Source organism: Plecotus auritus (genome assembly GCF_963455305.1).
Source record: "Plecotus auritus genome assembly, chromosome: 6".
In the NCBI taxonomy this organism is placed as follows: Eukaryota; Metazoa; Chordata; class Mammalia; order Chiroptera; family Vespertilionidae; genus Plecotus; species Plecotus auritus.
Genome location: NC_137773.1, coordinates 123,447,703 through 123,456,734, shown reverse-complemented (window position 1 = coordinate 123,456,734; position 9,032 = coordinate 123,447,703). Strand labels below are relative to the sequence as shown.

At 43.0% G+C, this 9,032-nt stretch overlaps 1 pseudogene across 1 annotated transcript; it reads right to left on the bottom strand.

Moving 5' to 3' along the window:
- Nucleotides 1–2,747: 2,747 nt before the first annotated feature.
- LOC308252409 (creatine kinase B-type-like) lies at nt 2,748–3,868 on the bottom strand (annotated as a pseudogene). The gene has a single exon. The product of its transcript is annotated as a creatine kinase B-type-like (transcript).
- Between the last annotated feature and the right edge of the window lie 5,164 nt (nt 3,869–9,032).

Sequence of the window (9,032 nt, the reverse complement as noted above, 5' to 3'; positions counted from 1 at the left end):
AAGGGAAAGGAAGTAGGCTCTCGAGGGACATGCTAGAATATCCTTCTCTGATTGTGTGTGTGTGAGAGAGAGAGAGAGAGAGAGAGAGAGAGAGAGAGAGAGATCAGTCTAGGCCTAACTCTAAATCAAGGTGCTGTCCACAGAGTAGGGGAACAGGGATTGAACTAGTGCCATGCAAATCTGCTGCCAGTGGATTGTGAAATCTGTGTTTCCTCAAAGCCAGCAGTTCAGAAGTTGGAATACTTATTGAATATGATTTTTAAAGCAATACTCTTTTGGATTATGAAATTGGTGCACGCATTGCAAAGAATTTAATAACTAAAGAAAATGTAAATAAGAAATAACCATCATGGTTATTTTTTTCTCATCTGCATGTTTTTTAGATTCTCTCTCTCCCTCCCGTTCTTTCTTCCTTTTATTTCTTTCTCTTTAACACATTTGGGACCAATTTAGCATTTTATCCTAAACATTATCCCTTAACATTAAATGTGTTTTGACAAGATTGTAAAGAACTGTACTATACTCTTCCAATGAGTTTACCCCAGTTCCTTATATTAGTTGTTTCTCTTCATAGCTACTATCATTCTACAACTAACATACAATTCTACAATGAATAAGTTAGGTAACCGAATTTCCTTTAAGTAGATTCATTAAAGTGGCATTATAGGCTAAAAGGGTATAGAATTTTAAGATATTGTTTTAAGTGTGGCTATATTAACTGTGTAGAAGTATAGATCCAGGGTCCTAACCCTATTTGTACCTATTTTTCCACACCCTCATCAGGGCTTTCACCAATATCACATAATACTTCTATATTTAATTAAAAAGGATCAATTAAAATATGTTTATCAGATATTTCTTTCACTAGAAATTTGTTTTTCCTAATCCATGTACTACTTTTGGAGCTTGAATATTCTAAAATTCAATTAAACTTAAGTAATTATTGATATAATCTATGTGATGTGCTTGATTGTACTTCCAATTAAAAATAATAGTTTAAATATAATATATAGGGACATTTGATGTAAATAATCGGGCTGGAATAAATGACAAAAAAATGTTGTACATTAACAGCTCACTTTCTCTTGGCTGATTTACTAATCCATTCTAACTCTTTGGAATATTGAGTACCTAGAGAGATTCAAAAGAATGGATTTGAGAAGCCTAAATTAGGATCAAAGACCACACTCTAAGGCAGTGATCCTCCAGGGATAGTCCAAGGATAAATCCCAACAGAGACACCTGGGTGGTGCTGTGCTTGGGGTATTGGGTCTTATCCCACACACACAATTAGGTTATCTTTTTGGTGAGGCCTGGGAATCTGCATTTTAACTGGGATCCTGCAATGTGGGCATCGCTATTGACTTTCTTCTTCCTGCTGACTCTGTGCTTTACCCACAGTCTAGTGGGCCTGACATGGTGTGCATGTTCCCACAAGATGGCCCTTATCCAATCAGAATCGTAACGAGGGAAACTTGTCACAAGGGCAAAGTTTTCCTCTTTGGATATGAGATCTTGACTCAGAGAGAAGCCCTATGCCCTAGGAATATGGGTATAATAAATACAGTACCTGGAGGTTGATCTTTAATTTGAGAATCTATAAAGATGATCTGGAAGCCTTTGCTGCCAATGGACAGCTGGTCTTTGACTTGGAGGTGCAGCCTCACTGGGGGTTGGGGTAGGAGTGTGGTGTGATGGGTGTGGGTGCTCATAAAGCAAGGTGGAGACAGACAAGAAAAAGGCATGCAATAGAAAACAGGAGGTGAAGCTGCAGAGGAATACTGTAATACATTCAGAGTGTAAGTGCCCTTGTTTGCAATGCTCTTCAAATACTGTTGTTCATGTGGCCCCTAAAGCGTTTTGAAAAATCACTTATCCCTCACATTTTAAAACTGAGGGCTAAAATATTTCATCATAAGGTTAAATAGTTGTGCAATTCCTAGCACATGTGAAAAAGTTGATGCTGCAAAATATCACTCTTTTATTATTATTACTAGAAGCCCGGTGCATGAAATTCGTGCACAGGGGTGTGTGTCCCTCAGCCCAGCCTGCACCCTCTCCAATCTGGGACCCCTCAAGTGGGCAGTCGGACATCCCTCTCACAATCCAGGACTGCTGGCTCCCAACTGCTTGCCTGCCTGCCTTCCTGATTGCCCCTAACTGCTTCTGCCTGCCAGCCTGATCACCCCCTAACCACTACCCTGCCAGCCTGATTGATGCCTAACTGCTCCCCTGACAGCCTGATTGCCTCTAACTGCCCTCCCCTGCAGTCCTGGTCACCTCTAACTGCCCTCCCCTGCAGGCCTGGTCCCCCCCCAACTGCCCTCCCCTGCAGGCCTGGTCCCTCCCAACTGCTCTCCCCTGCTGGCCTGATCACCCACAACTGCCCTCTCCTGCAGGCCTGATCCCTCCCCACTGCCCTCCCCTGCTGGCCATCTTGTGGCAGCCATCTTGTGTCCACATGGGGGCAGCCATCTTGTGTGTTGGAGTGACAGTCAATTTGCATATTACTCTTTTATTAGATAGGATTATTTTATTTATTTTTTGGGCAGGCCAAAACCCTAGTTTATTTCAGTATCAGCAACATCTTAGCCATCACAAAAATAAACTCTACCTGGGGCAACGGGAGTCTCTACAGTGAGGCTAAGGCTCAGCTGCCACGGTGAGCTTAGGGTGCGTGTGGGCACTGCCCAGGCGATACATTAGGAAGCGGCAGGGCTGGTGGCGGTGGCAGGTGCTAGACGGCTTCACTTCTGGGTGGGAATGAGGTCATTCAGGGCCTGGCCCTGCTCCAGCTGCTGATCCATCTCAATGAGCAGCTTTATGCCCTCCACCACCATCTGCACCAGCTCCACCTCCGAGAAGCCCAGGTGGTCTGCGTTGGAGATGTCAAAGACTCCGATGACCGCAGCCGTGTCCACACCACCTGTGCCTTGCTTCTGAAGCCGCAGACGCTTGAGCATCTCTGTGAACTTCTCGTGCTTGCCCGGTGGGGCAGCTTGATGTGCACACCTGCCCGCAGCCCTGTGCCCAGGTTGGATGGGCAGGTGAGGATGTAGCCCAGGTGAGGGTTCCACAGGAACTCGTAGTTCTTAGACTTGAAGAGTGCTTCAATCTAGGTGAGGCCATTGCAGAACTGGGTGAACACCTCCTTCATGTTGCCCCCCTTCTACATGGAGATGACCTGCAGGTGGTCCTCCTTGTCGATCCACACCAGGAAGGTCTTATTGTCATTGTGCCAGATGCCTTGGGCATCGGGCCAGTCCGGGGCCATGCCTGAGGCCAGCAGCAGCGGTGACATGGGCTTGTGGTCATTGATGAGCTGCTGCTGCTCTGCGTCCGTCATGCTCTTGAGTGAGTTATACTTGCCCGCCAGGTCGCTGACCTGGCTCGACGGTGCTTCCAGCTTCCACCGCGAGCTTCTCAATGGTGTGGCACTCCCCGCAGCTACAGTGCAGGGTGGGGGGGTGGGTGGTGGGGGTGGTGGGGAGGAGGCAGAAGCTGTGGATGCTGCGCCCGTGTGCATCCAGATTTCTGCCACCCTGCAGGTTGTTGGGGTTGAGGTCGGTCTTGTGCTCATCACCCAGCTTGCAGCGCTGGTCCTCGATGATGAGGTCAAAGAGCTCTTTGAACACTTGGTAAGACTCCTTGTCGCCTGCCACAGAGCCCACAGTCATGATGAAGGGGTGGCCCAGGTTGTCCACTCCGGTGTGATGACGTCGTCCAACGTGAAGCCGTTCAACAGGCGTACAGCTTGGGGGTCATCACCTTGGCCATGTGGTTGTTGTGGCCGCTGAGGTCGGGGTATGTGTCCTCCGCCCACCGGCAAGCACAGCTTCAGCGCCTTGTGGCTGTTGGAGAAGGGCATGAGCATTGTGGGTTGGAGAAGGGCATGGTGCCTTGTGGCTATTGGAGAAGGGCGTGGCGCGTTGTAGCTGTTGGAGAAGGGCATGGCACGTTGTGGGTTGGAGAAGGGCATGGCCACAGGCGGCAGGCCAGCAGCAGCCGGCAGCAGGGAGCTCGGTGCTTCCACAGCTCCTGGAGCGTCGCAGGCGAACAGCCATCACTCTTTTAAATTCATCCCAGGGAAGCTAAATATTGCTCCTCGTTCTGTTTCCATGCCACTCTCTGCACAGAATTTACCACAATGGGATATAGTTTAATGTTTGAAAGGCTTTTTATTGATCACTCTGACACCCTTTTTTGGATCAAGATTCTACACAAAGTTAAACTTTAAAATCTTTCATATTTTCTGTGAATTTGATGTTAAATGTTAAACAATTTTTATGTGTTGTTATCAATTATTTTTATCTGTACTTAATTGCTCTAAACAACAAATACATTATCAATTTTTGTAAATAATTATGAGACATGAGAAGTAAAATTATATTGGATGAGATGGATGAGACCTTCCCCCACTTACTCCTGAACATTTCTTGTTGTCCAAATGCTATTCCCCCTCTTTTTCTTTCAGTCGTGTTTAAGAACTGAAAAACTTTGTTCACATAAGTCGATGGGAATGGAAAGAATTTTGTTACAGCAACATCACTCAAGTCTTTATACTTTTTCAAGTTATTTACCAAAAATCATATGGTGATCTATCATCAAAAATTATTTTTAATGATCTACCAACTCCATCAGATCATTCTTCAGTTATGTTGAAAACAGAGAATTGAAAAGGATTTGTAACCCAATCATTAGGACAATTCACTTTCTCAACACTAACTGCTCAGTTCTGAATCCCTCCTTTGTTCAGAGTCCTGGCTTTTTCACCTGGCAGAATGCGCCACAGTAAAACTCAGATGGGTGCGAGGTGGGTCTTTCTTTGGTAAAGGGGAAAAAGGCAGCCGTGAAAGGGGCCGTGGAGAGGGACCAGCTGGGGTCCATGGTACAACCCCAGGGGCATCCTTCACTTTGGGGTATCCTGCAGGGGTTGTCCCCTGCAGGTCTTGGAGGGAGAGCCAGCATGCTCTGAGAACAGTTTTAGAAGCACCTAGTTAGGAGCTGACAATCTGGAAATTACTCCTTTAAAACCATTCATGCCAAAGTTGCCCTTGAAAATCTTTGTGGCAACTACCAGAATAACAACAGATGAAGGCAAGAATTGTCAGCGGAGGCTGGACCTGGTTGGGGAAAGTCTGATGAGGAACAGGACAGTTTTGGAGCTCATAGTGTCTTCACACAAAGCATGACTTAATTACTCACTAGGACTGGATTCTTCTAGCGTGTGTCTGATCTCATATGGGCTCTTGCATGCTGTAATGTGCACTTCTCAATTCTTGGTCCTTACAATGAGATAATTGTCTTTGAGGCTTTATCAATTGATTTCTGCTATAGGCTGAGCTTCCTTCCATTGACTTGGTACATGATGGCCATGTTGTGGTTCTGTTACCAGCGAGAGCCACCTGTTTCTATCCATATTCTAGACTAAATATTTCCCCCTTAGCAATTGTTTGGAATAGTTACTGTTTAAATAAGAGAAAACAAATTACCTTTATCCCACCAACTGATTGGTAACAGGCCTCCTGGAGCCCTCCACTAGGTGGGATTTTGAAGTTCTTTCTGGACTCAGTGGGAGAGAGCACTAGGAGTGATTAGTGATACTTGCTATGAAAAATGATGATATGCTTGGTATGTGGGGTAAGCAGCCTCTATGGTGGTCCCAATGATCCCCCTCCTGGTATTCTTCCCCTTGAGTGTGGGTAGGACCCAATGACTTGATTGGAATTACTAGAATACAGCAAAGGTGACAGAATGTCACTTCTGTGAGTAAGCTACAGGAGACTGTGGCTTCCATCTTGCTAGCAGATGCTCTCTTGCTGGTTTTGTTGGAGAGGCTCATATAACAAGGAACTGAGGTGGCCTTCAGACAACAACCTGCAAAAAATGGAGGCTGTCAGTCCATAATCCTTGAGGAACGAGGTCCTGCCTTCAGATGTGACCCCATCCTGGCTGACCCCTTGATTGCATGCAGCCTGTCAGAGACCCTGAGCTAGAGGACCCAACGAAACATGCTAGATTCCTGACCCACAGAAACTGTACAATAATAAATGTGTGTTCTTTTAAGCTGGTAAGCTTTGGAGTAATTGGTTATGCAGCAATAGATAACTAATACACCAGGTATTTGCCATCCTTAGTTTAATCACTTTATGCACATTATTGTGTAACAAAAAAATAGTGGGAGCAGCACCACACACTCAGGAAGGAGCAAGAAACTGGACTGACTTTAAAGGAGAAGATAAGTGACCAAGATCAATTACAAGAACTCAAGACATGGTGAGCAGAGGACATTTAGTGGAGAGGCAAGCAGTCTTGAGAACTCAGCAAGTTTGAATTCAACTGTTTGCTACTCAGTTCAGTGTAGCTCACAACTGTCTATGCTTCTCTTAGCACTTCAGTATGACCCATTGCTTATCTCTCTTCTCCACCAAAACAAGGTTTAATAAGGACCGGTCTCTGCCTCTCTTTCATTCATTGCTATATTGCCCACAGCAGCCATAGTGCCTGGTACATAATAGGCTTCAGTAAGTATTTATTCAATGAATAAAATGTTTATGTTTTATAAATGCCAATAAGTCACAAAATATTGCCACACATTTTAGAAAAATAAGCATCAGAAATGGTTATAATAAATATTTTTTTGTGCGTAAAGGAAGCAAGTTTCAGTATTTGGCAAATTCACTTATTTAGGGCATCTAATTCCCTGATAATGTCAGTTAAATGGGCATTACTGTACTAGGAACTATTAATTATTCATTGCTAACACAGTGTTCAAGGTCAAATGAAATCTGATGGAAAATCTCTTCATTGTGGAAAAATCACTTGCTGATTGTTATCACAATTTTCGCTGCTGCTGTACAGAGCTTTTCTCCTCCAGCATTTTCAGGAGGGGCCGGAGCCACTATGTCCATTTTATGGAAAACAAGGCTATTTCACTTGTATGATTGTACATTTTTCTGCTGTTAGGAATACCCTTCCTTTGTAAATTATACGTGTGTATGTATGTGTGTGTGTGTGTGTGTGTGTGTGTGTGTGTGTGTAGTTTTGAACTATTATAAAGAAATAAGCTATGGTAGGACAGAGACCGAATAAATAAAAAATATATTATTTATGTGAAAAAGAAACATAGAAAATACCACCAAACTTCTGAGATGAACCCTGGACTGCCAAGTGTAAATTAACCAACATAAAATCCAGAATCTACACTAAGGAGGTGAGTCAAGCATCTGCTCTGCTGGCACAATGGCAAATGGTAGTGATGCCTTTGTTCACTGAGAACCAGAAATGGCATTTAGGCTTCCTCTGCTGCTCTTGTTGAGAAGGATTCAGAGGCCCGTGGAGGAGCTCTGTAATTGTTTAATGATGGCACAGAGTCTAGAGCAGATGTAAGAATACGTGTACTTATGAGCCTTAATTTTTTCTAACACAATACAATTAGCTAGATTCAGGGTAAACTGTAACTTAGTGAAATCCAGTTATGACTTATGTTCTGTTGCAATAGTATGACCAGACAGAATCTGTTTCCAGATTCAAGTTAATATCCAAAATTTACATTGAATTCACATAACTCAACAGCAAAACCCCCAAACAATTGAATTAAAAATGGGCAGAGGACCTTAATAGACCCTTTTCCAAAGAGGACATACAGATGGCCAAAAGACATATGAAAAGATACTCAATGTCACTAATCATAAGAGAAAAGCAAGTTAAAACTACAATGAGATATCACCTCCCACCTGTCAGAATGGCTATCATCAATAAATCAATAAATAACAAGTGTTGGTGAGGATGTGGAGAAAAGGGAACCCTTGTGCACTGTTGGTGGGAATGAAGATTGGTGCAGCCACTATGGAAAATAGTATGGAGGTTTCTCAAAAAATTAAAACTGTAATTGCCTTATGACCCAGCAATTCCACTTCTAGGAATATATCAAAAGAAAACCGCAACACTAACTCAAAAGAATATTTGCATCCCTATGTTCATTGCAGCATTATTTGCAATAGCCAAGTTATAGAAACAACCCAAGTGCCCATCAGTAGATGAGTGGATAAAAAAGTGATGGTACATATATACAATGGAATATTACTTGGCCATAAAAAAGAATGAAATCTTACCATTTGTGACAGCATGGAGGGTATTATGCTAAATGATATAAGTCAGATAGAGAAAGATAAATACCATATGTTTCACTTATTTGTGTAATCTAAAGAGAAAATAAACAAACATATAAAATAGAAACAGACTCACAGATACAGAGAACAGATGGAAGGGGAGCTTAGAGGTTGAATGACAAAGGTGAGGGGATTAAAAACTACAAATAGGTAGTCACAGCCTAGTCATGAGAATGTAGAGTGCAGTATAGGGGACATAGTCAGCAGTGTTGTAAGAACTATGTGCCAGGTGGGTACTGGAAATATCACAGTGAACACTGCCAAGTATCTGATTGTCTAACCACTATGCCTGTACACCTGAAACTGACAAAAGCAATATTTAATGTAAACTTCAATTGAAAATAAAATTAAAAAATTAAATCTCTGCTCTTTTAGTCTTTGATCGAAGTATATTTACTTCCAACAGGTTCTTTTAGCTTAGGGAAGGATAATAGGCTCTGAAATATTATCAGGTTTTCCATGAGTGAAAAACAAAGCCCATAAAAGAGCGAATAATTTTTAAAGGTGACACTATCTAAGGATGCTGCTGGCTTACATGTTTGTATTTCACCATAAAGCAATAGCTACATGTCCACCGGTGATTTGCTTTAATCTTAAGATAAATAAAACCTGTTGGAGCAGAAACTGAGACTAGAGGTCGAAGGGTGAACAGTATTGCGAGTACTTGGTTCACACATTGCACATGATTTCCTGGAGGCCTCTAGCCCTCCCCTCCCCTGAACCGGTGCACCAAGCCTTTCACAAATGTCAGTTAAGACAAAAGGAGCCGAAAACACTTTACAACATGGCCATCAAATTAGCGATTGTAGATTGCTTAAAGGCAGTAAATCTTTTTAGACAAGTTCAGCCTCTAAAATCCAT